Source organism: Nematolebias whitei, chromosome 9 (genome assembly GCF_014905685.2).
Source record: "Nematolebias whitei isolate Nwh7 chromosome 9, NemWhi1, whole genome shotgun sequence".
Lineage (NCBI taxonomy): Eukaryota > Metazoa > Chordata > Actinopteri > Cyprinodontiformes > Rivulidae > Nematolebias > Nematolebias whitei.
In genome coordinates, this window is record NC_056506.1 from 30545756 (window position 1) to 30571189 (window position 25434).

The following is a 25434-nucleotide window of genomic DNA, read 5'->3' on the forward strand; positions in this document are numbered from 1 at the left end:
ACAGAGACAGATAACTGGGCCGTATATGGATTTATATTATGTAGATTTCCCCTTTCTGCATCCCTCCTGATACTACACAATACTCTCAGCTTCAATAAAAAAGCATTTCAGATTTATGAGAAAAATACAAATGAAACGCTAATACTCGGTGAGAAACAATAATATCCCAGCACAATGCAGAGAATGCTAATTTGATTGGAATTATTTAGACAAATATGAGGTCTCTATTTGCAATGGAGAACTAAACACTTAAAAACATTCAAATGTTTCCACCTTTATATCCACAACCACAATAATTTTGTTTGAAATGGTTAAATTTATTTACATTAAGTCTTTTGGTCAGCGACATGGAAATATTCACTAAAAGCCTCAGCTCTGAACAAGTCTGGCCGTACATGTTTTTCACTAAGTGTTTCCAGCAGGATTTTATTGGTTGTGTTTTTTTTCCTTCTCAGCTAACTTTGTGTATTGATCCAGCAGCTGCTTTGTGGCTGTCAAGAAGAATGTGCCAAAGTGTGTCGACTTTATTTGCTTCAAAAGGGCTCGCACACAAGAGGAGAGCGACACAAGCAAGACCTGATTAGTCGAACTCGGAGCCACCGCTGTTCATCAGAAATGCTGCTATGTTTTTGCCGGGGTGTCTTGCGATATCCCGGTACAAAGAGCAGCACACTGATTACAAGGCTTTGAAAAAGAGGAGAGGGGGTCAGGGGATAATACTTCTGGCACAACCCAGCCACTGAAAAGAGACCTCATGCTAGAGTGAGCTCCTACAATTGGGCTCGAGTCTTTATACTGTATGTTTTGTGTGGATGAATGTGTGTGTTCAGGTTGTGGGGGTATTATGGGGAGAAAATATAAAAAGGTAAGGAGATATGAAGAGATAAAGAAACAGAAGAAAATAAAGGTAATATTAAAGTAGATGTTTGACTGCATGGCATAGCCTCCCTGTGTGTTTCCTTTTGCAACAGTGCCAGTTACGTTAACAGGAGTGTCATTAGGAATTCAAAGCGTATGCCCTCGTGAGGACGCCCTCTTTCTCTTTCCCCTGTGCTTCACACAGCACGCATTATGCACTGTATAAAGTATTTATTGGTCTTTGTCAGACGAATGCTGCATTTTCTGCAGAGGAACAATCATCATAAGAGGGGCAGAGTTTTCGCTTGTGCTTGTGTCTTTAAGGCACAAATGACATTAGCCCCCGCTGCAACTCTTCTTCGCATTCGCATCCCCCTCGATCTAACACAGTCTGTCCCTCACGTGTTTGCTTGTTTAATCAGTCATGTGCTTAGGCATGCAAACACATGCATACACACTTATTAACGAGCGCACGCACACATGCTCCCTCGCAGCACCTGCGTGCTTGCAGTTTGCATTTTAGATGACACATAATTCATCACCTAAGAGACTCGAGACATGCTGGGATTTCATCCAGTTGACCTCTTTCTTAAGTAGGTAGCTACAATAGCAGGCATGTGGACAAAAAGAGATAATGTCATGTCCTGCTCTCAGAACTCCACGCTGTATAGGTGAAAACACTGTCCTCCTCTTTTTAGCATACAATTTAAAGCACTGACAAGTTGTATGACAATGGCCGGCCCATAGAGCGGTTGTCTCGGTTTCTTATGCGCTCCTCATCTCTCCCTGGCCCTGGCTCTGCTTGCTCTTTGTTCACTCTCTTTCTCAGCCTGCAAGTCTTTTTCAGCGGCACAAGCAGAAGAATGGCACATTAAATCTTAATAGAACTGCGTCTGGCCGTGTTGAATTGCAGAGCGTGTTAAGCCGGCGCTTTCCTCCCCCTTGGCACACGCTCGTGGAAGTGGAAAACAATTGAATAAAAGAAACCGCTCCCTCCCTCTGTAGCACAAGTGACTTCGGCTGCTAGGTTGAAGCTATGAGATTGAACAGACTCCAGCTCACAAACGGCTTAAGCTCTAAGTGAGAAACTGTAACATAAATTAAATTAGTCTTTTCCAAGATGCATACAACATGGAAGATGTACCTGACCACCCACAACGAAGCTGTAGCGACACTTTCATAGAAGCCCTACCTGAAACGTCTGCTTTCCACACAAAATTTCTCGCAGTTGATAAAATTTAGAAGTAGCCAAAGGTAGTCAGGAGAGAGAGAAGTGAAATGCGCTGAAACAGGAACTTATTCAAAAAATGGTGGAAGGAAAAAGCAATGGGTGCAGTCAAGGTAGGAATGAGACAATCTTAGCAGCAGCAATGTGGATCTAGGCCTGCTTTGTGAGGCAGTCAGAGGTAGTAATTAGCCAGTGATGAGTTGACTGGTTGTGTGTCCACTGCTCAGCACTGCTGGGTGGGGCTGTGGGAGGTAGATAAGGCCAGCAGTGAGCTTATCTCTTAGAAGGACAGGCACCAAGCCTGCCTGGCAAATCCACCCATGAACCATGCCGCATTTTATTAACAGCATCATTAATGCCAGGCAGGTTATGTGCAGTAGTTCAGAAGAAAAAGTGAAAAAAAAAAAAAAAAGAGAAAATATCTCAATTCTTACTTCTCTGGCCAGTCTAAAGTACCAAGCATTTGGCATTGTTTGAAATTTTGAAAGCAAAAAAGCTTGCGGAGATGTTTATCAGGTAGGCAGCTAGCGGAAGGGCATGGAGAGCGAGCTTGGATCTTACCTCTGGGCTTTTTCTCACTCTCCTCTGGGTCCCCAGAATTCAAATGATTTTCTTTTTTCTGTTTCAAACATGGGATTGCTCACCAGAATAATGATGAAGCTGATTCAGACAAAGACACAAAGAAAGGACAAAAATGTATTTAAAACATAATAATTAGTCTAGGTTCAGTGTTTCTAATAAATCCTTTTTGAGGTGCTAAGTGTATTTTGTGTATAGTTCACTTTGGGAATGTTTAGAAATATTATTTTATTGAAGTTGATAATGTAAATTGTATACATATACACACACATATATATATATATTTTTTTTCTGCCAGATATTTATTTTCTCCTGACAAAATCTCATGTTAAATATCTCTTGTTAACAAAAGTGTGAGATGATCAAACACTTGTTTCCTCTAGAATAACTTGTATTCAGATATTAAATGTCAAGAAACTTCAGTGTGTTTACCTACCATAATTTACCAAAACCAATTTCACTCCTGACGTCACATTTGTTATTGACATTTTTCAACAAAATTGGCATTGATCTTTGGCTAATTCTGACAACTTTTAATTACATTATAAGTCCATATGTAGAGACTGGACACATGATGCTAAGATAAATTGCAGGTTTTTGTGAAAGAGTTTTGAGGTTAAGTTTAGTGTACTCAAAATGTCGTTCTTTTGATTTTGTTCTAATTGGTAATATTTTGACAAGAAAAAACAACTTGGGTTACTTTAAGGTAAATATGGTTAATGCAGTTTAAAAAAATGTAGTATGTTAATCACACCATAAATAGTTAGCTTCTTCCTTCTAATGAAAGCTTCTCTATTTTCTTGGTTACCAAACTGATGCATCCCACGGCAGTTACGTCACCATCAGCGTGACCACATTGCATGTGAAGTGAATACAATCTGATCTTATTGCATCTATTTCAGATGTTCTGGGAATTCTGTTTCTGAACTACCCCATACACTGAAATGCAATGCCAAGTGATTCTGTTCAAGTGTTTAACGGGACAATATGGGAATTAAGATGCAAATGAATAGCAATAGCGAAAAGAATATAATGTAGATTTGGATGAAGACAAGTCAAATTCTCCATTTCTTTTGCAGACACCTAACTGAAGAATTTACAGGTTTTTGAATTATGTTCATCAATACTCCTTAATGAAAAAGTTAGAAGGATTTTACTTGTGTCTGAATGGAAATATACTGCACTTTCATCCCCACTGGTTTTTTTTCCCCTTAGATAGATTTTGCCAAACTCACCAGTAATGGGAGAAAAGGAAGGAGGGAGATGGAGGGCGGTGGAAAGAGTGACCAGTCCGACAGGTTTATATCTCCCTGCAGGCTGAGCTCTGTGGAGCGGACCCACAGGAAGAAACAGAGCCAGCTGTGACGGCATCCTGCTATAGCCACTGTGGTTTAGGAGCTTTGGGTCTATGGTATCGCCGACTCAACGTTTCCCCCTATCCTTTACCCCTCCCAGGGGTTATTTTTGTTGGCTAGGGGGTAGTGTTTGGGTGGGGTCTGCAGCTATGGGGGCTCTGTAGAACAGTAAGTACTATACTTGAGGAAGGGAGTTACAGTCAGCCACTCAGAAGAAAAGACATGAGGTAAAAAACACATCTTGTACTTTAGTGCTAATTGCCATTTTCAAACTGGAAGTTGGGTTCATAAATTTAGTTTTATGGGCAGGATGGGTGTCGTTTAAGGTCACCAAGGCCACCAGCTGGGTTTTGCTTTGCCAAAGGGAAAAGCATGTGTTGGTACAGAATGAAATGATGACAGCAAAGCTGTGTTTTCAGACAAAATGTCCTCTTAATGTTCAAAGCAGGCATTCAGTATCACTTAGAATGCAAAGGTCATCTAATCTATTCCACCGCCAACCTGTCTGACTGATCAATCATACTGGAGGAGTCAATTGAGTTGATCAGAGAGCCTCTCCAAAGAGATGACCTCCCAACAAGTGATAGGGATTCTGTGAAAGCGGCAGAGTGTGCCAGCTCGGTGCATGTCTCTGCGATAAACTGGGACATTAAATCCTTGATTTAATAGTAACCTGCCACCTGTGGCAGCCATTCTCTAACTAAGCCGCTAATTTAACACAGCTAAGAAAATCTATTTTGACTAACACTTCATCTGGCTGTTAGGCTCATTCTGCAAGCGAGGCATGTATACCAAAATCAAATCAACAACATCAGTCATGAGTGACGGACAGCTAAGAGAAATTGCGCCATAGTAAACAGATTGGTAATCTTTATATTAGAACATTATCTGCCCCCAGTCAAAGCCTGCTGCATCTTTCTCATCATGAACTTGGTTTGTTGAACATACCCCACAAACAAAGTCAACAGACAAAACCATCCTGTGATTGGATTTTAATCCAATTGCATTATTATTCAGGCCTCCCATTGGCCATTCATTATTCTCACATGGAGCTTGTGTGGGTTGTTATCACCCAATCAGGCTCAAGACTGTATTCTGGAGAGCATGCTTTCGTTTGCATCCTTTAAACCCTGTGAGCCTTCCTTCTCTCTTGGTCTGCCAACGGAATACCTAATTCTAAAGTAAACTGATTGCTCTCTCCAACAAGATTACACTGTGATGATGTTATCCAAATGAGACTGCTGCTCAGATGCAACCAGGGTAGGCTAGGATGCTTACCGCAAGTTGACTGATCAGCATGTTAAGAGAAACAAGGTTGGGGGGGAAAAAAGAGGAGAAAACGAGGGGATAGAAATCGAAAGCATGTGATAGAGATGTGTGCGTGGGGGTAAGATGAAATGTAATTTGCTTCTCACCTCAGGCGACTGGGCTCTGAGGCCTGCAAATATGCAAACAAGCTGAGCTTGGCCATCAATATGAAGACCCCAGATGATTACTAATCTCTACCGCAGAAGTCTGAGATCTGTGCCAAGCAACATGAAGGGAAAAAGTGAGGTCAGAGTCCAAACTACATCTCCGTGCTGGCCCCCATTACTATGCACAATTCAGAGTTATAGATATACTTGGCCTTCAGTTTATACTGTTTATGATGCAAATAAATCAGAAAAACAACACCAATAATATTGTGGTGTCTTGAACTTATAATGTAAAAAACATGAAAATGCCCATTAACCATGTTGTATGATTTAAATTAGAAGCTGACATTGTAACTTCTCAGTAACTTTATACCTTCCCAACTCTGATGTTTCTTTTCATCATGGAGAACTCCTTGTCTGAAATGAACTCTTAAACATGCTGCTCAGTAGTTTACCCACCTATTGTCATTCTCTATCCGTAATCCAGGAAAGAAAAAAACCTATGGGACATAGAGCGGTCTGGAGTCATTAGGTGTGTACGGGGCTTACCCAGACAGCCAGATAAACCGGATGCCTCAGGATGGCCAGGGGTCATCTCTCTTTGAGAACATGTTGTTGATATCCTTGTTTCTCTCTACCACTTCATCTTTGCTCATACTCCTTCTCTCACTCTCCTTCATCATTCCCGCTTCCTTTTTCACTCTGCCTTGATTACGCTGCACAGGCATCACAAACACAGAGGTCCGTGTAGGAGCTTAGCGCTCGAAAAACCTGTCAGCTAAAGGGAAGGAGGAAAGACAGGGCGGGGAGTTGTCTGTGGCCCTAGGTTGGATGCCTGAGGGTGTGCTACGTGTGGAGGATAGTTAGTACAGGACACACTGCAGTCTGCAGGTAAATCTACTCATTCTGGAAGACTTAATGTACTTGAATCATCTCCTCTAGGGGGAGGCATTATGACTTTTCTGTTACAAAAGAAATCTTGATATAAAATGCAGAAAAGAATTATTTCTTCTCTAAATGCAGCAGGAGAAATATATATTCTAAGAATGTTTTCCAGTCCTAAACATAATTGACAATTCTTTGTGTTTCCAGCATTGAGTTTTACCCTCTGCAGTGAGTGCACAAGGCTTGAGGATGTTTACCTGGCATGGTGCCTGTTGTAGCTGGCCTCCTGTTGAGGGAAAGCAGGTCAGGCTATAGTTTAGTGTTTGTTTGTTTGCACATGTGAGCATTTTTGCAGGTGTATAGTAGGCTGTGAACGTGCATGTCTTATTGTGTGTTCATGTGTGTGCATGTGTGTAGCAGAGAAGGAGATCATTAGTGCATCACATTCAGCCAGGGAAAAAGCAAGATTTATCTCTGATACAAGCTTTTACTTTTCAAAAGAGGATATCGCGGTCAGTTACAGATTTCGGTTTGGATCTGGACTCAATTCACATGAACCATTCTGCTGCTCAACCATCAATCTTTCTTCTTTCTATTCCTCTGTTCATTTACTCATCTCTCCATTTATCCATCCTCGCCTGTGGCCAAAGGGCTATGTCTCTTTGTGGCCCTGATAATCTGGACCAATTTCCTCTGCAATTTATTTCCCAGCCAATCACCCACCTGGTCAAGCAGCATCAGGCTCCTCAAGGTGGAGTCACTCATCCCAGCAAGCCCCTGTCCAACAATCACATTCAGTTCTTTTTTCCACCTCAGGTCTCAGATCTTTGATTTTCTGTGTGGTAAAGTTTCAGTTTAACACTAGAGTCAAACGGTTACTTTTACTTTTGTCTTTACACAGTTGTTGGACTGAAACTGTGGAACTTAACCCATAATTGTATTCAGTTTTAATGTTTTTTTTTTTTTCATTTATCAGAGTACAGTATCACTGAAATCTGTGGCAAAACAATGGTTTAGAGGAGGAACAAAAAGACAAAAGTATCACTGGCGTACACCCAAAAACATGGTAACCTGAACAAAGTCTCTGAAGTAGAAAAGGCATCCACTTAAGCATGATAAAGCACGTGCTTCTGTAGGAAGATTGAGCATTTACTAAGAATCGTTAAGATTACAGGTATCAATAGTTTCTGTAAGTTTTAAAATGGCTGTACTATAGACATCAACAGTGCCGATCATCCATTGCTTACCACTAATGTCCCAAAATCTTTATTGTTGTTTTTATCATCGTCCACTGTTCTCCTCTTTTTCCTTCCTTCCTTTTTTTTTTTTTTTGCCCTCCCTCCATTCTGTCATGGCTCCTCAGTATTCTGCTGCTGTCCTGTGTGGAACGATTTTGCCCAGACACGTCTGGCTCTGGGTAAAGTGCAGTCCCCAGAGGCCATGCTCCGCAGCCCCCAGGTCGCTAGCACCATGAATACATTATGATCCCCATTTCCATCCTGTTGCCACGGCAGCACTTTTCGAGCCGCAGGGCGATTAAGACGTGTGCTGTCGATACACTGATAGGAGCAGGAGTTGGATCTGGATACTGGCCTTTGATCAGATTTCGTCCCCCCACCTGCTATTGGTGGCTTCAGCACAGGAAGGCTCAGAGGAGGTCTAGTGATTTTTTTTTATTGGTTTGACGACCTCACCAGGTGTACATAAGCATATCGGTCGTCTGTCCTTAAGCTCCATTTTTTTTGTACTCTGTGCTTTATCTCTGTATATCCTGCCTGAACCCCCTCCTTCTTCATTTCATTTCCGTTGCTCCTCCCCATCACCACAGTTTAGCCAAGGCAGCATTATATGCGGCTTCGCTCTGCTTTATGATATTCTGCTCTCCTCACAAAAGATGCAACTCCGTTACCTTTCATTGTTTCCTTTTTTTCTTTGGGGGATGATGTATAAAACATGGTGCTTCAGGTAGAGGATGTTGGGTAGGAAGCCATGTCCCCCTAAATGGCCAGCCGTGTGCATGCGCCTAACACTTCACTGAGCAATCTGTCAACATGTCAGCAACACATGTTTTGTAAAAAGCCTCTGGTGGGAGCCAGGGGAAAAAAGGCACTCCTGCCAGACCAGAGAGGAAATGCTTTTTTCTTTTCTATGCAGTGGATTTTCTATTGCTGGTGCTCAGTCCCACGGGCCCCCCACCACCACCCTCTCTTCTCCTCCACACATACACCCGTTGTATGCACTTCAGAAATTTGAACTGGGGACCCTCAAGGGGCTTTACAGGGAGGGTGGGGGTATAGGCTTGGAGGGATGGGCTCCCTCTTTTTTCAGAGCGCCTGAAATTGTGAAAGTATATTGTGGCAGGTCCCCGAGCGGTCTTTTCTAATACCTGAGTTTCTGGCGAAGCTGGAAATTACCAGCGGCTCCCCCGAGGGACGGCTTTATCCACACCAGGAAGGGGAGCAGAACTCAGTGGGGAGGTTACTTAATGCATGGCTGAAATAAAAGAATTTCTGAGAGACAGAGGCTGAAAAGCTAGGTTTTATTTTTTTTCAACCCACCCCTCCCCTTATTCTCTCTCTCTCTCTTTCCCTCCCCAGAAGTATAGTTTACTACTCTCTGCCTTCTCTTGAAGGGTTCTAGTTTAATAAACTTTCAGAGGATCCTGCTGGTGCAGACAGCTAGACAAATACCCCTGTGTGTTCTCTTTTGTCGAAGATACAGCTTTTTGTTATGTTCTTGCAAATTTGATTTCTCCCTCTGTCTTTCTTCTTCTTTGCTTCTCTCCGTCTCTCTTCCCTTCTGCATTTGTCTTCATCTCCCTCGTCCTCTTCTTGCTTTCTGTCTCCCTGTCTGATTCACGCACACATACACACAAAGTTAAACTCTGTCTCTTGTGGTTGAGTTTATTGTTTGGTCTGTCTGTTCGCTCTCCCCCCTCTGTGCTCCCTTTTGTTTTCTGTGTGTTTTGTTGTATTGTGCACAGAGGCTGAGATGCAGATAGAATGCAGACAGTTTGCCCTGGGTGAAGACTGCGTAAGCACCCTTGGTATCTATTTAACAAAAAAAACATTCATCTATTTACACATGACCAGACGGATAAAACTCTACCTCTACCGTTAAAGCACGAAGTGTGAGGTATTTTCTATCAGAGATTTGAAGCATGATATTTAAGGACAATTTACTTTTTCCTCTGTTTTGATGTGTTCTACTTACCCACATCCAAAATGCCTTTGTTCCATCATAATCAGCTCCTGTATTAAATACTGATGAGTAATTAACCCTGCTATGTTCTTAACCGCCACAAAACAACATAAAAATCTCATCTATGTATGAAAGCCTCTTCTTATTCTCTGTCTTCCTCCCACTCTGCTGTTGGTAAATAATTCAACCTTTTCCCTGTAACAAGTGCTGGCCTTAATAGGGTGCAGTACCTGTAGTTGGGATAAACAAGGCAGCCGGCCTCAGCAGTGAAACAGAGGGATTTGGGTTTCATGAGGGCAGAAGAATAAGTTGTTTCCTTCTGAAAGGCAGAGCAGACTGGCTGACATTAATTAAGCCCTATAGGATAAAGGTTATCTGAAGCCTAGCAAAGCAGAGACTGTGCATGCGGGATGTTATGTCTGCCGAATCCTAATCAAGACTTCTTATTAAAGTGACATGTACAAATTCAGTCGTGTATGATGTGTGCTTTTCTTGTTTCCTCCCCCCAAAATGTTTTGTTTGTTTGTTTGTTTGTTTTGTTGTCGATTCAAAAGAATGTTAACATTTAACCCAACAGACCCGAGCTGTGTGACCAAACATTTTTGGATGCAGATGTAACCTGAAAAAACATTCAGTGGCAATAAGGGTGGGTTCTCATGTGAGATTGTGTTCCTGTGATTGTGTTCTTACACAAAATGTAACATTTAAAGGTGCCAGTTCTCATGCCTCATGAAATAAAAATGGCAGGATTAGGGGATGTAAAGATTATTCAATTTGTACAAATACAAAAATGCATATGAGTATATAAATCACTAGGCCAGCCGTGAAGGGATTACATTTTTAAGATGAATCGGGGTGATTCCTTTTTTGTCTTTGCACTAATCATTTTTGATCCCTTTAATAATTACTTAAAACGTCCGCAAGCAGGTTTGTTTTAACAGGCTTCTCCCTAAAAGTAAATCAGTTGAGCTAAATGAGTACCAGGTAGTTACATTTGTGTGAAAAGACCTTCTGCTACCATTCTTGCTGTGTATCGGTAATGCTTTTTGGTAGCTACATCTGAGAGAACTGCAGCGTGTGTTTGCATAACAGGAACCTCAATAGAAGTTTACATTTTTTTCACCTGTAAGCAATTGTAAAAAGCCCATTCATAACCTTTTTATTGTACTGTAAATAATGTGCAAACATGCATTTTGTCGCTCACTGCTGAATTGTTGAAGGAGTCTTTGGCACATTTGCTGCATGGCAGTTTTTTTTAAAATACTGCATGGGCATCATGGTTTTGGTAATTGTAAGCCTGGTTTTAAAAGTGTACTAAAATAATGACACGTGGCATGTAACAAACATGTGCATTGTATTACAGCAAATTAAATTATGTATGTGAATGAAGAGAGAATTGTATCGTGTCATGCCAATTTTTGCCGCTTTCAAATCTTTGATGATCTTTGATACACATTATATCAATCAACAGCGCATAAGTTCTACTAACAGCATGCATATATGTTCCACTATTTACGCTACGAAACACAGATTGGGTGTTGTGTGAATTATATCATTGTGTTAGATGGAATTTAATATTTTTTGTCATTTTCAACAGTCAAATTAAACAGATTTTTGTATTAAAGGATTAATGTGAGGTTTCAAAGCCACCAAATACTGCAAGTTAAATCTAACTTAACCACTTTTTTTAAAATGTACTATCGCTTTGAGTGAATAAAGATTGTCCCAAGGTGTTTTCTGTACTACCGAGGCAAAAGGGCTTTATTTTAATGGATGTTGAGACTTTGAGTTATGTTGCTTTATGCTGTTGAGGTCCTCAGTTATCTAGGACATGGCAAATCATAAAAATTTAAAAGTAAAGCAACTGGACTTTATTCTGTAGTAAAATACATTTCACTCTACAGCCAGGGAGCTTTTTAAGTTGAAAATTTAAGAGTTTTGAGCTCCAAGCTTTAAACTGCATGAGATGCTCTGTTTATGCAAGCTAAATTCACATGCAGAATAATCTCACTCCCCTCCTTCCTGGGGGTCATTGGGGATTAAGGAAGCCATTTATGTCTTAATGACAAAGGCCAAACTTAAACACACAAGTGTTTTAAAATTTTAGTTTTCTAAAAATTACAGTAGAACATTAAGCTTGGTATCCTGTGATTTTTTTTTTTACTCTACTTGACCTTTATGTGATCAAAACATTTCTCTTGTGAGCTAAGACAACAAAACCCTAACCACCTTCAGGAGGGAGGGCAGTGAAATTAATCTGCATGTGAATTTCTCTTGCAAAAACTGAGCGTCTCATGTTGTTTGAACTCTGCACTCTCCAGCTCTGAATTGTAAAAGGTTTCCGAAAGGAGAGCAAATAATCTTCTACTACAGCCGAAGTTCAGTTGCTTGTTTTTTTAAACATTTGGGATTTTTTGCTCCATGTGATTTCATCGCTTTTACAAATCTTTTGCCATCTCTGGATTATTTTTGATGACTTTGAATCTTTGAAAAAAGGTATAAATTATCAAATTATGATTCACATTTAAAGAACAAAGTTTAGTGGAACTAGTTTAAGTACCATCCATCCATCCATCCATCTAAAATCTTTACCCGCTTCTTCCTTTCCGGGTGGCAGGTGTCACTGGTGCATATATCCAGCAGTCACTGTGAGAGAGGCGAGGTGCACCCTGGTCAGGTTGCAGGAGTTTAAGTACCAAAGTTAGATAAACATATTTAACACATCACAAACAGTGATGAGTCCAGCTACAGGCAGGAGGTGGAACACCTGGAGAGCTGGTGCAGGAAGAACGACATTCACATCAGTGTGAGGAAGACGAAGGAAATGATCATGAATTTCAGAAGGAATAAACAATAAGAATGATCTGTAGGGTAGAGATGAATGATTCTGTCTCCTAGCTTTCTAGTAACTGGTCCTGGTGGTTAAAGCACTCTAGAGTATACAGTAAGGTGATCTCAAACATCTTTTCCTCACTCTCGTCTTGACCTGTCACCTTATGTGTGCAAACTTAATTAAAAGTCTTATTGATAATATACTCGTGAAATTTAAAGTAGCCATGAGATTAATGACACGGGATATATTGCTGTCTTACAGTGTACCATTTTCTATATTAGTGACTACAACAATAACCGGACCACTGTAATAGTAAAAAAAGGAATGTCTTCTTTCATATACCGATAACGGCTGGTGTCCTCTCATCTACGACGGCCTCATGAAAAGTAATTAGCTGATATGGATGTTCCTGTCGGTGATAACTGATATTAGAGGACTATTACATTCACTCTCCTGAATGATGGCACATGAAATTAGTTCATTACAGTAAGCTGTACGTTCATATTGCTGCATACAACATTCCAAGATATGAGAACAAAACATTTGTGGCATGCACAAAAAAAAAAGAAAAGACCTCAAAAGATTTAACATGCTGTAGTGATTCCCTTTGTTTTATTAGAACCTACAACTCAGCTCTTACTTTTGATTTACTCACTTAATATTGCTTTTAATGCCAAAATCAAATATAAAGTCATACAGAGTGTCTGAGCTCCTTCCTCAAGTTTTGCTGGGATTAAATTGTTGATAATTCATATGAGGGGTTTGTTTGGCAGTCGTGCCAAGGTCATCTCCTGGGAGAGACATAAATAGCCTCCCAGGTGGTGGCATGTAACTAAGTAAATGGTTATGAAGCCAAGATGTACTGAGCCTATGTAAAGTATGTGTTGAGGTGTTGGCATGAAAAGAGTATTCATAAAAAAATACGAACTTCTGTAATATATTTAGTTTTTTTTATAGAAACCCGGAAAGTTTTCCACTAAATTCATCAGTATGCAAATGTTTAACACAGTCCTAGAGAAAACTTTTGTCTGCCAGCTGATAGCTAAACAGAAATAAATCATTGTGAAGTGATGGATGAATAAGTAAAATGCCCTGTAGTCATTTGTCCAGTTGTGTTTAAGCTTTATAATAAATCCCTGCTCTGCAAATGAAGATGACAACCAGGACAGCAAAGTGCTTTATTTGATGAGGTGTCTGCCTGTTTGTTTGCTTATAACAGTGTTTACTCTTATTATCCATTCACTAATAAGATACGCAGATTATGAGCTGCCTGGAAACCAGTGGAAAACAATGAAGAGGAAACAAAGCAAACCCCTAAAGCTGTCCGCCATTTGTGCTCACATACTGTACACACATGTCATGAGGATTCTGGCACAGTTACTGGGCCAAAGAAGTGCTGGTCTGGGGCCTGGCCCATTCTCTAGAGACAACCCCCTTTGCCTCCTCCCTCTCCACCCCCTTCCCCCTTCCTGTGCAAGTCTGTGGACACAGTCTGAGGCGACAAGGTTGCACAACAGCTCTCGAAACCTTCACTTTGCAAACACGATCACAAGAAAACACAGTCTGTCATTAGGAATCTGTTTAAGAGGGAAAATAATTAGAACGACTGTGATAATTGTGTCAAGGGGGAAATAGATCAGACGAATTATGGGAAGGACCAGAAAATCTTGCCATAGCTTTGTTACTTTGCTGTTGGTTCATTTCAACATTGATCCACCCTTCCATCTGTCATCCTGTTCCTGCGCTCCTTCTTCAGCTCTTCATTTCTTTCTTCCTTTCTGTCTCCCTGTCTTGGATTCAAGAGTGGAGGAGCCTTCTGGCTTTAAAACGCAGAAGGGATGAAGATGTTTATTCATCTGGAGGGTATTAGAGCCATGATTAAGGACTGGAGGGAGCTGTAAGGCTGATGCGACGTCTGCATTGCTCGTTCGTGGGCCGCCTTTGGGATTCTGGCCAACACGCTGAGAAAACAAGAAATGGAGAAAAATGAAAAAAAAAAAAACTTGTAGTGAAATTTGATTCTCTCAGAAAAGGACAGAAGTTTAAATTTTGTCTGTCTAGTGCACGCTCTCAGTCTCGCTCCCAGTCTCTGTCCTCACAGCTAAGCTAATTATTAATGAATGCGGTTTCTGTTGAACCTTGGAGAGGTGTCAGCGCTGCAGTCACTGAGGGTTAAAAATTCTTGACATTTAAGACAGGGATGCATGAAAATACATCGTCTTGCTTGAGTTGATGCTTGTTTTCCTTCCCCTCCTGCTCCGCTCTCTACTATGCATGTTTTCGTCTCCCTTCTGGGCTGTTTCCAGTTGTTTTACCACTGACAAGCTGAAATGCTATTGAGGAGGTATCAAATAAAGCCACAGTGTATTAATCAGAGAAAGAATAGGTCATGGGTCAAGGAGCGGGGTCATGGCTTCTTGATGTGATCTAAGGCCAAGGCGGGATTTCATCATCCCTTTCAGGGACAAAAATAGATCATATTAAACTTGTCCATACATTATGGGCCATTCTGGAGTAGTTAGAATAAATAAATTAGGCACCATTTTGCAAATTTTCTTGGCCTTTTTCTTGAGTTTTAACTAAAAGATAGAGGCTCTTGAAATTTGCAGAGCAGACCCTATTTTAATGAAGCAACTCTTCTGTAGGAACTCAGCACATTTCGGTATGCACAATTTTTTTTTTTTTTTTGCTAAGCTGACCACATAAATCATGTTTCCTGAGGTAACTAAGTGTGTGGGGAAACATAAAAGAGCATCTAAGTAAACTCTCATGTGAAAACACACACAGCAGCAGCAGCACTGTACAGTCCTGCAGCATCCCTCACAGTAGCTGACTGGCTAGCTGACTGTCCACTGGGTCCTCAGCCTGGTCTGCCGCAGTGTTGAGGGAACAACACACACTCACACACACACGCTAAGGCACCCCTGCTTATTGAAGCCCAGCCCAGACCGGTCCTGCCTGGCCCAGCACTCCCTAGCTATTGCATTGAGGCAGGTGGTGAAGAGGCATGCTGGGGGACAGATTGTCCTCCTCCTCTCTTCCCCCTGGGAGGCTCACAGTGGATGCTGGTCTGGCCAAGACCAGAGGAACTGCCTCCTTCCTGTTTGTGCAGGAGTCCACCTGAAGTGGTCAACTGCCCTTCCTTTTCACGACACTAGCCACCCGGTTGCAGAGAAGGTGTCTCGGCTGCAGCTACCCCCTCCCTGCAAACAAACTGTTCCACCTGGATCCTTCATTCTGGTCTGAACATTGTGCTTTGCAGATCCATAAAGTCTTAAAATATGAACGTGTTATTTGTTCACATCTAAAATGGACAGCTGCGTCGATTTGAAAGCTCACAGCCAAGTCGCTACAGCAGAAATTAAAACAATTACATTTTATTTGTCTAAAGATCAAAATTACGTCAAATTTTAATGTTTTTCCAGCCAAAGTGAACTCTTACTTTGTCACACGGTGATGCTTTGTTTAAAACAAACACTGCTAACAAGAAGAATGTACTTTGTGCCAAACCATCTACTTACGTTACTTCTCCACTTAGTATTTTGTTGATCTGCAGCCCACCCACTGCCCCAATAATAACCAATTACCAGCAACAAATACACCTTTTATGTGAATAATAGTGCGATAAAATCTCATGTTCAGGCCTTGTTAGTAATTTATTTATTTTCTACACGATTTTAAAAACAGCCCAGTGACCCTCATGTGCACCAAGCTGCTCTGTGTTAGTTTCTCCAAAAAGAAAAACAAAGCGAATGCACGACCAAACGATGACACACACAAAAATCACAACGTTCTGCAAATAGATGGTTTCATCCTAATCTAATTGCTCAAATAAACTTTAATGTCGCTAAGAAACATTTACTAATAAATTCAATATTTGCTTTATTTTGCACATTTGAATTTAGGCCAATATAGAAATAATAATAATGATAATAATAATAATGCATTTTATTTGTTAGCGCCTTTCAAGACACCCAAGGACACTTCACAACATTAAAAACACAAAATAAAACAATATAAAATGGCTTTAAAAACACTAAACCAAGAAGAAAATAATAATAAATTAAAGTGAGAAGGCTAACTTGAACAGATGAATTTTGAGTTGTGATTTGAAGGTTTGAAGGGAGTCAATATTACGGATGTCTGGGGGAAGAGCGTTCCAGAGTTGGGGAGCAGAGTGAGAAAAGGCTCTCTGTCCCGTGGTGCTGAGGCGGACGAGAGGCACGTTGAGGTGGATGGAAGAGGAAGAACGAAGGGAGCGTGAATGGGTGATCATGTGCAGGAGATCGGACAGATAGAGAGGGGCGATGTTATGGATGGCCTTGAATGTGTCCAACAGGATTTAAATTGAATTCTGAAAGTGACTGGAAGCCAGTGAAGTTGCTATAAAACTGGGGTGATGCGGTGAAATGAGGGGGTTTTGGTAACGATGCGGGCAGCTGAATTTTGAACCATTTGAAGCTTACAGGGTAATTTTTGCGGCAGACCAAATAGGAGAGAGTTGCAGTAATCAATTCGAGAAATGACCAAGCTATGGACCAGGATGGAAGCAGAGTGCGGGGAGAGGGATGGACAGAGACGGTTGATGTTTCAAAGGTGGAAGTATGCAGACCGGGTAATATTATTGATGTGAGAGTGAAAAGATAATATGACATGTAGAACAAAATATGATATGTAGAACACAATCATTTGTTAGCGCTTGGAGTAAGTGTTGAAAATAACTATCAGCTACAGCCGTGCTGTGTTTTAGCTCAGTGTCTCTAAAATTGGCTGAATTACGGCTACATTTGCATTTGCTTAGATAGCTTAGCTGTAGCGGCCATCCTAAGTCAGACTGACTCCAAAAGTAATCAGTTGTGATTACTTTAAAGAGGTTTAATAAAGTCTGTTCAGCGTTTCAAGACATATTTTGCTAACAGCATAAATCATATGTGTCAAACTCAAGTCCCAGGGGCCAAATGTGGCCCTTGTTGACATCTTATCTGGCCCTCCAGATTATATGTGAACTGTAAAATACTTCTATCTCTTGAATATTTTCAGTAATCTTTGATTATGGTGTCGAAAGCACAACAGAGAACATCAAATGAGACGAATCAAACTCTTGTTGAGGAACCTGTGACCAAGAAAAGATGTTGGGTATCTGATTTGAGTTAATGTAAATTCTGAAATTGGTCCTTAGTTTGAAAAATGTTTTATTTTTGGCCCCCTTTTATAAGTGAGTTTGACACCCTGGCAAACACATTAACAGGCAATGACATGGGCAAAACATTATCTTTCTGCCTTTGTCTTTGGTGATGGACAACAAAAACCAATATAGAATAACATTATAACCTATCTCTGAAATGTTTTGCAGTTCGGACAGCACAATATTGCATGGGGATTTTTTTATTTAAAAATACATCAATGATTATAAAAATAAATGGGACTTACTGTATGTTTTATTTAAGTTTGTCAGCACTGATCAACATTGTAGGGATCCATTTTTATAGCCCAATATAATCTGTTTCAAACTATCACAAAAAAGTGGCCTGCTACTGTAAAGGATGACTGGCCGCCCTACTTTTCTTCCTCTGGCCTTCCATTTGTCTAGCTTTCCTTGGTTGCCACTGGGGCTCTGTGATTTCTGGGACAGTGACCAAGTGCTCCTGTCTGAGCTGGGGGACGTGGTTAATGTGGACAAAGTAGTTGACAGTTTGCCGCTTCCCCATGGTTGGGGGACAGAGCCACGAGGGCCAGAATAATGGACACCCACACCACGGAGTCAGGACAGCGTTTGATGTTCCAGCTCTCTCGTTTTCTTTTCTTTTTTTGGTCAGACTCCTGCGTGAAAATATCCCCACTGACTGCAATTTGGGAGCTGTGAATGATTCTCCTTGAAGTTGTTGTGTGGAAACGTGTTGTGTAGTTGATGCACATGATGTTAGGCCAAAGTAACTTGCCGATAAAACTGCGGGAAGAGGGTCTTTCTTTATTCCAGCCTGTGTTTTTTTTCTTTTTGTATTGTTTTGTTTTATTGTGTCCAGTACAACATAGTATTCTTGATCGTCGATCCTCCTGATGTATCGCACAACCCCTCCCTCCCATCCTGTAGCATGATGGATTTGATTGATCTGTAGCAAAGGGGGAGAGGGACCTGACATTTCTCAGTGATGTGTAAAAACATATTATGTTTGCTAAAAAAAAAGAGAAAGGCAGACAGAGTATACAACCCCTCACGCCACTACCACACACACACACACGCACACACACACACACACACAAGTGTTCTTGTAATTGTACTTTGTGGAGACTTTGCATTGAATTCCATTCATTTCTGTATCCTAACCCTGACCATACCCTAAACCTAACCATTACCAGTACATACCTAACCCTAACCCAGCTGCAATTCGTACCTTAGTCCTAAACGTAACAATTACGCGTACATATCTAACCTTAACCCTAACCCATCCACACTTCACACCTTAGTCCTAAACCTAACAATTACATGTACATACCTAACCCTAACCCATACGCAATTCACACCTTAGTCCTAAACCTAACCAATACCAGTACATACCTAACCCTAACCCAAACCCATCCACAATGCATACCTTAGTCCTAAACCTAACCATTACCAATACATACCTAACACTAACACATCTGCAATTCACATCTTAGTCCTAAACCTAACCATTACCAGTACGTACCTAACCCTAACCCTATTCCATCCACACTTCGCACCTTAGTCCTAAACCTAACCAATACCAGAACATACCTAACCCTAACCCAAACCCATCCACACTCCACACCTTAGTCCTAAACCTAACCATTACCAGTACATACCTAACCTTAACCCTAACCCATCCACACTTCACACCTTAGTCCTAAACCTAACCATTACCAGTACATACCTAACCCTAACCTTAACCCATCTGCAAATCACACCAAACTTAACTGCTAACCCCACAACGAGACTTATCATTATGGGGACCAGGCTTTGGGCCCCACAAGGAGCAATTGGTCCCCACAATGCAGGATTTTTTGCAAAATTGGTCCCCACAATGTAACTTGAAACAAAAACGCACGCACACAATAAAATGTTTGTGGTTGAGCTGTAAACTGTAGTTTCTTTAACTAGTTCATAGTTACTTGGCAATCAGTCTCACGGTGCAAAAAGCCACATTTAGCCACCCAACACTTTTGTTTACAGTTACTGGGAATGATCAGTGTTTCATTTTGACTGGATTTGATGTCTTCAACTGGGATGTTGTAGGGCCACTGTGAGTATCACTCAAATGGGCCCTTCCAGTAACCCGTGAGCTCTCAGTCCTAAATCAATGGATCAGCAGTGATTTGTTCATCTGACTGGAATTATTTCCTTAAAAAAACAAAACTCCATCCAGTATTCTGTCACAAAAAGAGCAAAGCATCTTAATTTCCCCCCCCCACCTCAGCTATTAGATTTTAAATGGTTGTGTCACAACCGCCGCCGTACACGACGGCGTGTTGTTCAGACACACGCTCCTATTTGGGCATCAGAACAGGAAAAGCGTTGAGATGACACATGCACAATCCCCTGGGACAGTCTCGCTACTTTTCCTAGTAACTGTATAAAGATCCCCTCTCTGAATGTGAAGTGGGGGTCATGGTGTTACATCAGACAAGTTGTCAGCTTTTTGTTTATTCAATGAATCCCCAATCCCCAATGTGCCACCAACATACTCACACAAACACATCTCTCATGACAAGCGCCGCCTACAGATCTCTGCTACAACACACGGGAAGACGAGTGGTATGACCAAGCTTAGAAACAACTAATTTACTATGAAAGTGGCAAATTACTTGCAGCAAAGATGCTTTTCTGATTAGATAAGGTCCTGGACTTGGATAAGTTTGCCTTTTTCAGTAGAAGAGATGTGCTGTGTTGTTGTCAGATATTCATAAGCCATCATAGTCTGCATCCAGCAGCTCAGGGAAGAAGGTCTGGCCAAAATCAGTAAGTTTCTTAAAACTAAGATCCTTAAAGGTGTCAGAAAAGTATAAGAGTTAACAGCAAATATGAAGATGAAGTATTAGGGTAATTTCAAATGAGCTGTTAAAACATAAATTAGTAGGTTGTATATTTCAACGTTATTGCAGCAAGCACAAATATGTTTTTATAATATCTAATTTAATTGTATATTTTGATTTTAATGAGATGATTTTCTGTGGTAATTTTACTATAAAAGTTAGTCAATCCATTGCATTTTAAAATGCAACAAAAATTTGTGTCTGGATTTCAAAGCAAGATAATGTCTTTGCAAAACTATTTGTATGCATTTATTTTTATTATTATTCTACAGGAGTCCTTTTTTTTTTAGTTATTATTTAACATATATTAAGCAGTAAAACATTCATAATGAAAATTTATTTGAGTTGTTTTTATTGTTGTTTGTTTGTTTGTGTGTTTTGCTCATTTATAACTTATTAACCGATTATATAACTTATTATAACCTTTTAAGTGATTGTCTCTACAGGAAAACTTTACTGGAAGTGAAATAATTACCGGTAATATAAGACTGAGCAGAGAAGACCTTTTTAGTGTTTTTAGTCTCCTTTTTTTTTAGGGGAGGGACATTGTTTCCTGTAAACAATTCTATAACGGAAGTGAATCAGCAACATTTTATTTTAAAGTTTATTTATCATTTAACTTTCAAACAACATGTACCACTATGTGTATAAGTCTAATTGGGGTAAACGTCTTTGGGATAATTAATGGCTTTCTCATTTTAGAAAGAAAAACATCAAACATTTCTTTGAAGGTTTTGCCTTGCACCAAAAAACAATTTTACTTGCCTTTCTCAGAGTTAAGCATCTTATTTGAGCACGAGTATTTACTTTGGGAGAAGGTGCTATAAATGAACACATAGGAAGTGGAGCACAAAGAGTACTTCAGACTGGTTTAGAGGAAACTGAGACCTGTCTGTGGCAAGGGGATTTTTTTTGTTTCTTCTGCTAAGAATGAAAGAATAACTAATTTGTTTGTACCTGCAAATGTCTTCACATACTTGCCATCACTGCAGGCAATTTTATATTTTGATGTATATTTTAGGCAGTTTTGATGTCCTGTAGCTAAAGTATGATTTCCCCCCTCAAGTAAATATGTCCATGACACATTTTTTAACCATTCCCTACAGCTGCACTCCAAATGAAGTTGTTTTGTTCCATATAGGAGACCTTTAAAAAAAGCAGAAGGGACGGGAAGGGACAGAACTCCCAGTGAGGGACAGGCCTTAAGATGGCGGTCTTCCTCCCAGGACGTGACTGGCTGTTGGCTGGAGGATGCTCAGGAAGGCCTTGGCAGACCAACAAAGACAGCCCTTCAGCTGCAGGGTGTAGTTTTTCAGGCCCCAGCATCCCCTTTGGCAGCAGCACAGAGAGCACTGGCGTGCACAGACCCCCGGCCCGAGAGACAGGGAAGTAAGGCCCGCTCTTTTATTTACTCAGGCTGCTGCCGAGGCCTGGGTATTTCTTGTCTGGGTGAAGAAGAAAAAAATAAAACCAAGTGTCTGTCTTTCTTTTTCCTCTGGTGCTCCCCCGAGAAGGAACATTCTTTCATCTACAGTTGTTCACACACTTGTTTCAGCCATTGCTCCACTATACATGTGCATGCCATGTGTGCACACTTTTTGTATTTTGTGTGTATGTAAGAGAGTGTTTGTGTGCACTGGTGCTCACGAAGATACATAAAAAAATTCTGTGTGAGTTAAATGGAAAAAAAATTATATATATATATTTAATGTGTATATATAGCTATCTAGAAAGCTATTTACATCATTTGATGTAAAAGCACATCTTCAGTGCTGTGCTTTTACAAACATTTCAGTCACTAATGTACAGATATGTCTCATATTAGACAAACATTATGTCTTTAGAAAGGGGGCTCAAGTGAGAGTCAGAGTTTGTAATATGTCAATACATTTTATTTATTCCTTTCTTTAAGGCAAGAGAACAATTACCCACAAAAAATTAAAGTCTGCACCATATTTTTTGTTTTTTTAAATCATTTGTTTATTTATGTATTTATTTTTTATATATATTTTATTGTACAGTAGCCCAACCAATTCAAGAGCAAAATTTTTGGCACCCTCTATAATCAGAACCATTTTTGTAGTCATGCAACAAATGTGTGTGTGTTTGTGCTTATCTGGTATACATTGCTCTTTTTTTTGGTCAGAAAGATGTAGTGATTTTCAAAAAATTGCATTCACCACTTTATTGTTTGTTGTCAGTATTTTTTTTTTCTTTTAATTTTTATATCTGCATGGGTTGGTTGATACACTCTTTTACTCATAAGTGTAAAACCAATGGAGCAGGTGGAGTAGCTGCTTCTCCATTTCTTAAAGTGGTGGTGGTGGTGGGGGGGTTGCAAACTTGTTTTCACTCCACCATTTTTTAAATTAAATATGTTATATTTCCCAGCAATACAATGTGTTTAATGATTCTGCTTTGACTTAGTCACCGGCAATAACAAAAAAAGTATATTGAAAATAAATTTGCATTCTGCACCCTTCTCTTATTTCAGACCAAATCAGAACACTGGTACTAGCTAGCTAGCTTACAGACAGCATCCAGCTGTGGCGACATAAACAAAAGCTGTTTTTTTTTTTAAAGTGTTAGAACCTTACCATGATTTTTGTTTTTTTACAACAAATCAAACTTAATAGAGTTACAATTTTGAATATTTCCAGCTAATTAGGAGTGTAAGATATCAACAAGTTCAAAAAAGTTGAAAAAAGAACAATTGTCCTTTACAAAGATTCATCTCGTGTCTACTATGTGAAAGCGGGATGCAGTAGTCGTTACACCAACGTGTCACACCAGTATAATGTCTTTGCCCCCACCCCATTTGATCACATTCAAGCACACATAGTTGTACTGTTTTTGGTATTTCCATTTTCACTACTGTAACACAGGCCCAGATCATGATCAGTCCACCCCTGTGCTTACCAGCTGGGAAAGATGTTTTTGTGCTAAAACCAAAACTTTTTGACTCCAGGTATTTTAAGTCATTGAGGCCAAAAATGTAATTAAGTTACATTACTAATCTTGTTCTTAGATACATTCAACTCCATCAAATGTTCATTTGCAACATTCTCTTAAGTTTGGCAATTTACTTTGTTTTGGGTTTGTTTATTGCCATTTCTAATTCCTATATGTGCCCAGTTTCACTACTTTTTGTCTGTCTAAACAGATCTCACTTGTAAATGAGTCTTTGAGGCTCAGTGTGATTTATCTGTCTAAATAAAGGTTGAATGAATGAATGAATGAATGAATGAATGAATGAATGAATGAATGAATGAATGAATGAATAATACATTTCCAACCTGAAAAAAAAAAAAAAAATTTTTTTTAGATCTAATATTTCCTGATTGATGCAACAAGATAAATATTTAAGTGACTCTGAAATTGGCAAGATGATTAGACACTTTTCCAGTGTTGGACTAATTTACACTTTACAATAAATATTTCAAAGTTTAGTTCACACAAACGTAAATAGAATGATTAAAGTTAAAAGATCGCCATTTGAAATGTTGATTCAAATTCACAATGAAAAACACACTACTTCATATTTTTCTCACCTAATCTTTTGTTAAAGTGGCCAGTGGCTATTGTTACTGAGGAGGCGGACCACAGAGCCTGCATGAGTGTGGAGGTGTTCAAATCCACACACAGTCTATTGTTTTAACTCCATTCTTTACCAAGTTTCCAATGATTAAATGATCAATCTGATGATAACAAAAGATGAGTTTTGTTCAGAGCAATACTTGATAATTCTGATGCTTGCAGATCGTTTGACCTTAGCTCTTTGGATAAAAAATGTCAATAAAAGTTCATTTTGAGCCAACAATTAAATCAAGCTGCCGGTGACCGAACCATGTTTTTAATCAGCACATGTGAAAGAAGAACAATGCATAAGGCTGTAGAAAATCGAATGCACACTTGTTCTTGTAGAAATCCAACCTTTCTTTTATCTTTTTCCTTAAAGAACTTTGTCCAGACTGACTTGAGAATCAGTTTTATCAGTGTTTCTTTTAAACTCATTTAGTGTTCCACAGGTATTTTTTTTTATTATTGATTTTAAAATATATTTATTATTATTATTATTATTATTATTATTATTATTATTATTATTATTATTAAGGGGAAAAAGATGCAGAAATAATTTTCAGAAAGTTTAAGCATGTTGTCAGTTTGTTCATTTAGGTAATTTTGATACAGAATTTTTTTACAAAACGTTCATTTTTAGGGTGACTTTTCCAAAGTAGAACACAAATACTATTTATTGTCTTTACTTGGGTCATATTTAACTTTATTGTTTGCAATAACTTTTAATTTTACTAATAACCACTTAAATCCCGTAAATATCTTTTTTTTGCTCATTTAAGTAATGCTTGCCACTCCCACATCCCCCATAGACATTATATTATTTATGTGTGTTATCTGAATAAGGCACTAACAAAATGATATACATCATGTAAACAAAGATCAAAAATGAAACGAAGTTGTCCTGACAGCTGAGTAATATCTCGAGGCAAAGCCTTCCTCATTTAAGACAGCAGAATATCATTTAGCCTTGTATTCAGTCCCATTTATTTGTTTGTTTTATACTATTGTCTCGGAGCCAATATGTTTGACTGTGAGGCATTGGCTGAGGTCATTCTTCTTGCACTGTCTTCTTCTCGTGTACCCTGGGAGGCACTATGAGATCGGGCAGATCCGCCCCCTCTGTGGAGGAGGGCATCGCACTGAGTCACTCATCCTCCCTGAAACCACAGAGAAAGAAAACACTGAGATATGGATGAGGGATAAAGCAAGTAAATAAGGCAAGGTTCGCTCCTTGAGTGAGATGTGCGTGCAGAGTGGGCGCCTTGCCAGGGGTGGGAGGTTTCCGGGAGGGCCACGGTGTGGAGGTGGGCTCTCAATGTGCCGCTTTCAGCAGTTTGGAGGGGCAAGGGAATGGCCTCCGACCCCATCTGTTTCCTGAAGATAGGCCCTGATAGGGGTAAGTGCTCTGAGAGGGCATGATATCCTGACAAAGGGCAGAGCTCACAAAAAAAA

The 25434-nt window shown here is 39.9% G+C and overlaps 1 protein-coding gene across 2 annotated transcripts in view; it reads left to right on the forward strand.

Annotated features, from left to right (window-relative positions):
* Positions 1-25434, forward strand: part of znf521 (zinc finger protein 521) — a 103062-nt gene that overhangs the window by 19615 nt on the left and 58013 nt on the right. The window lies entirely within an intron of this gene.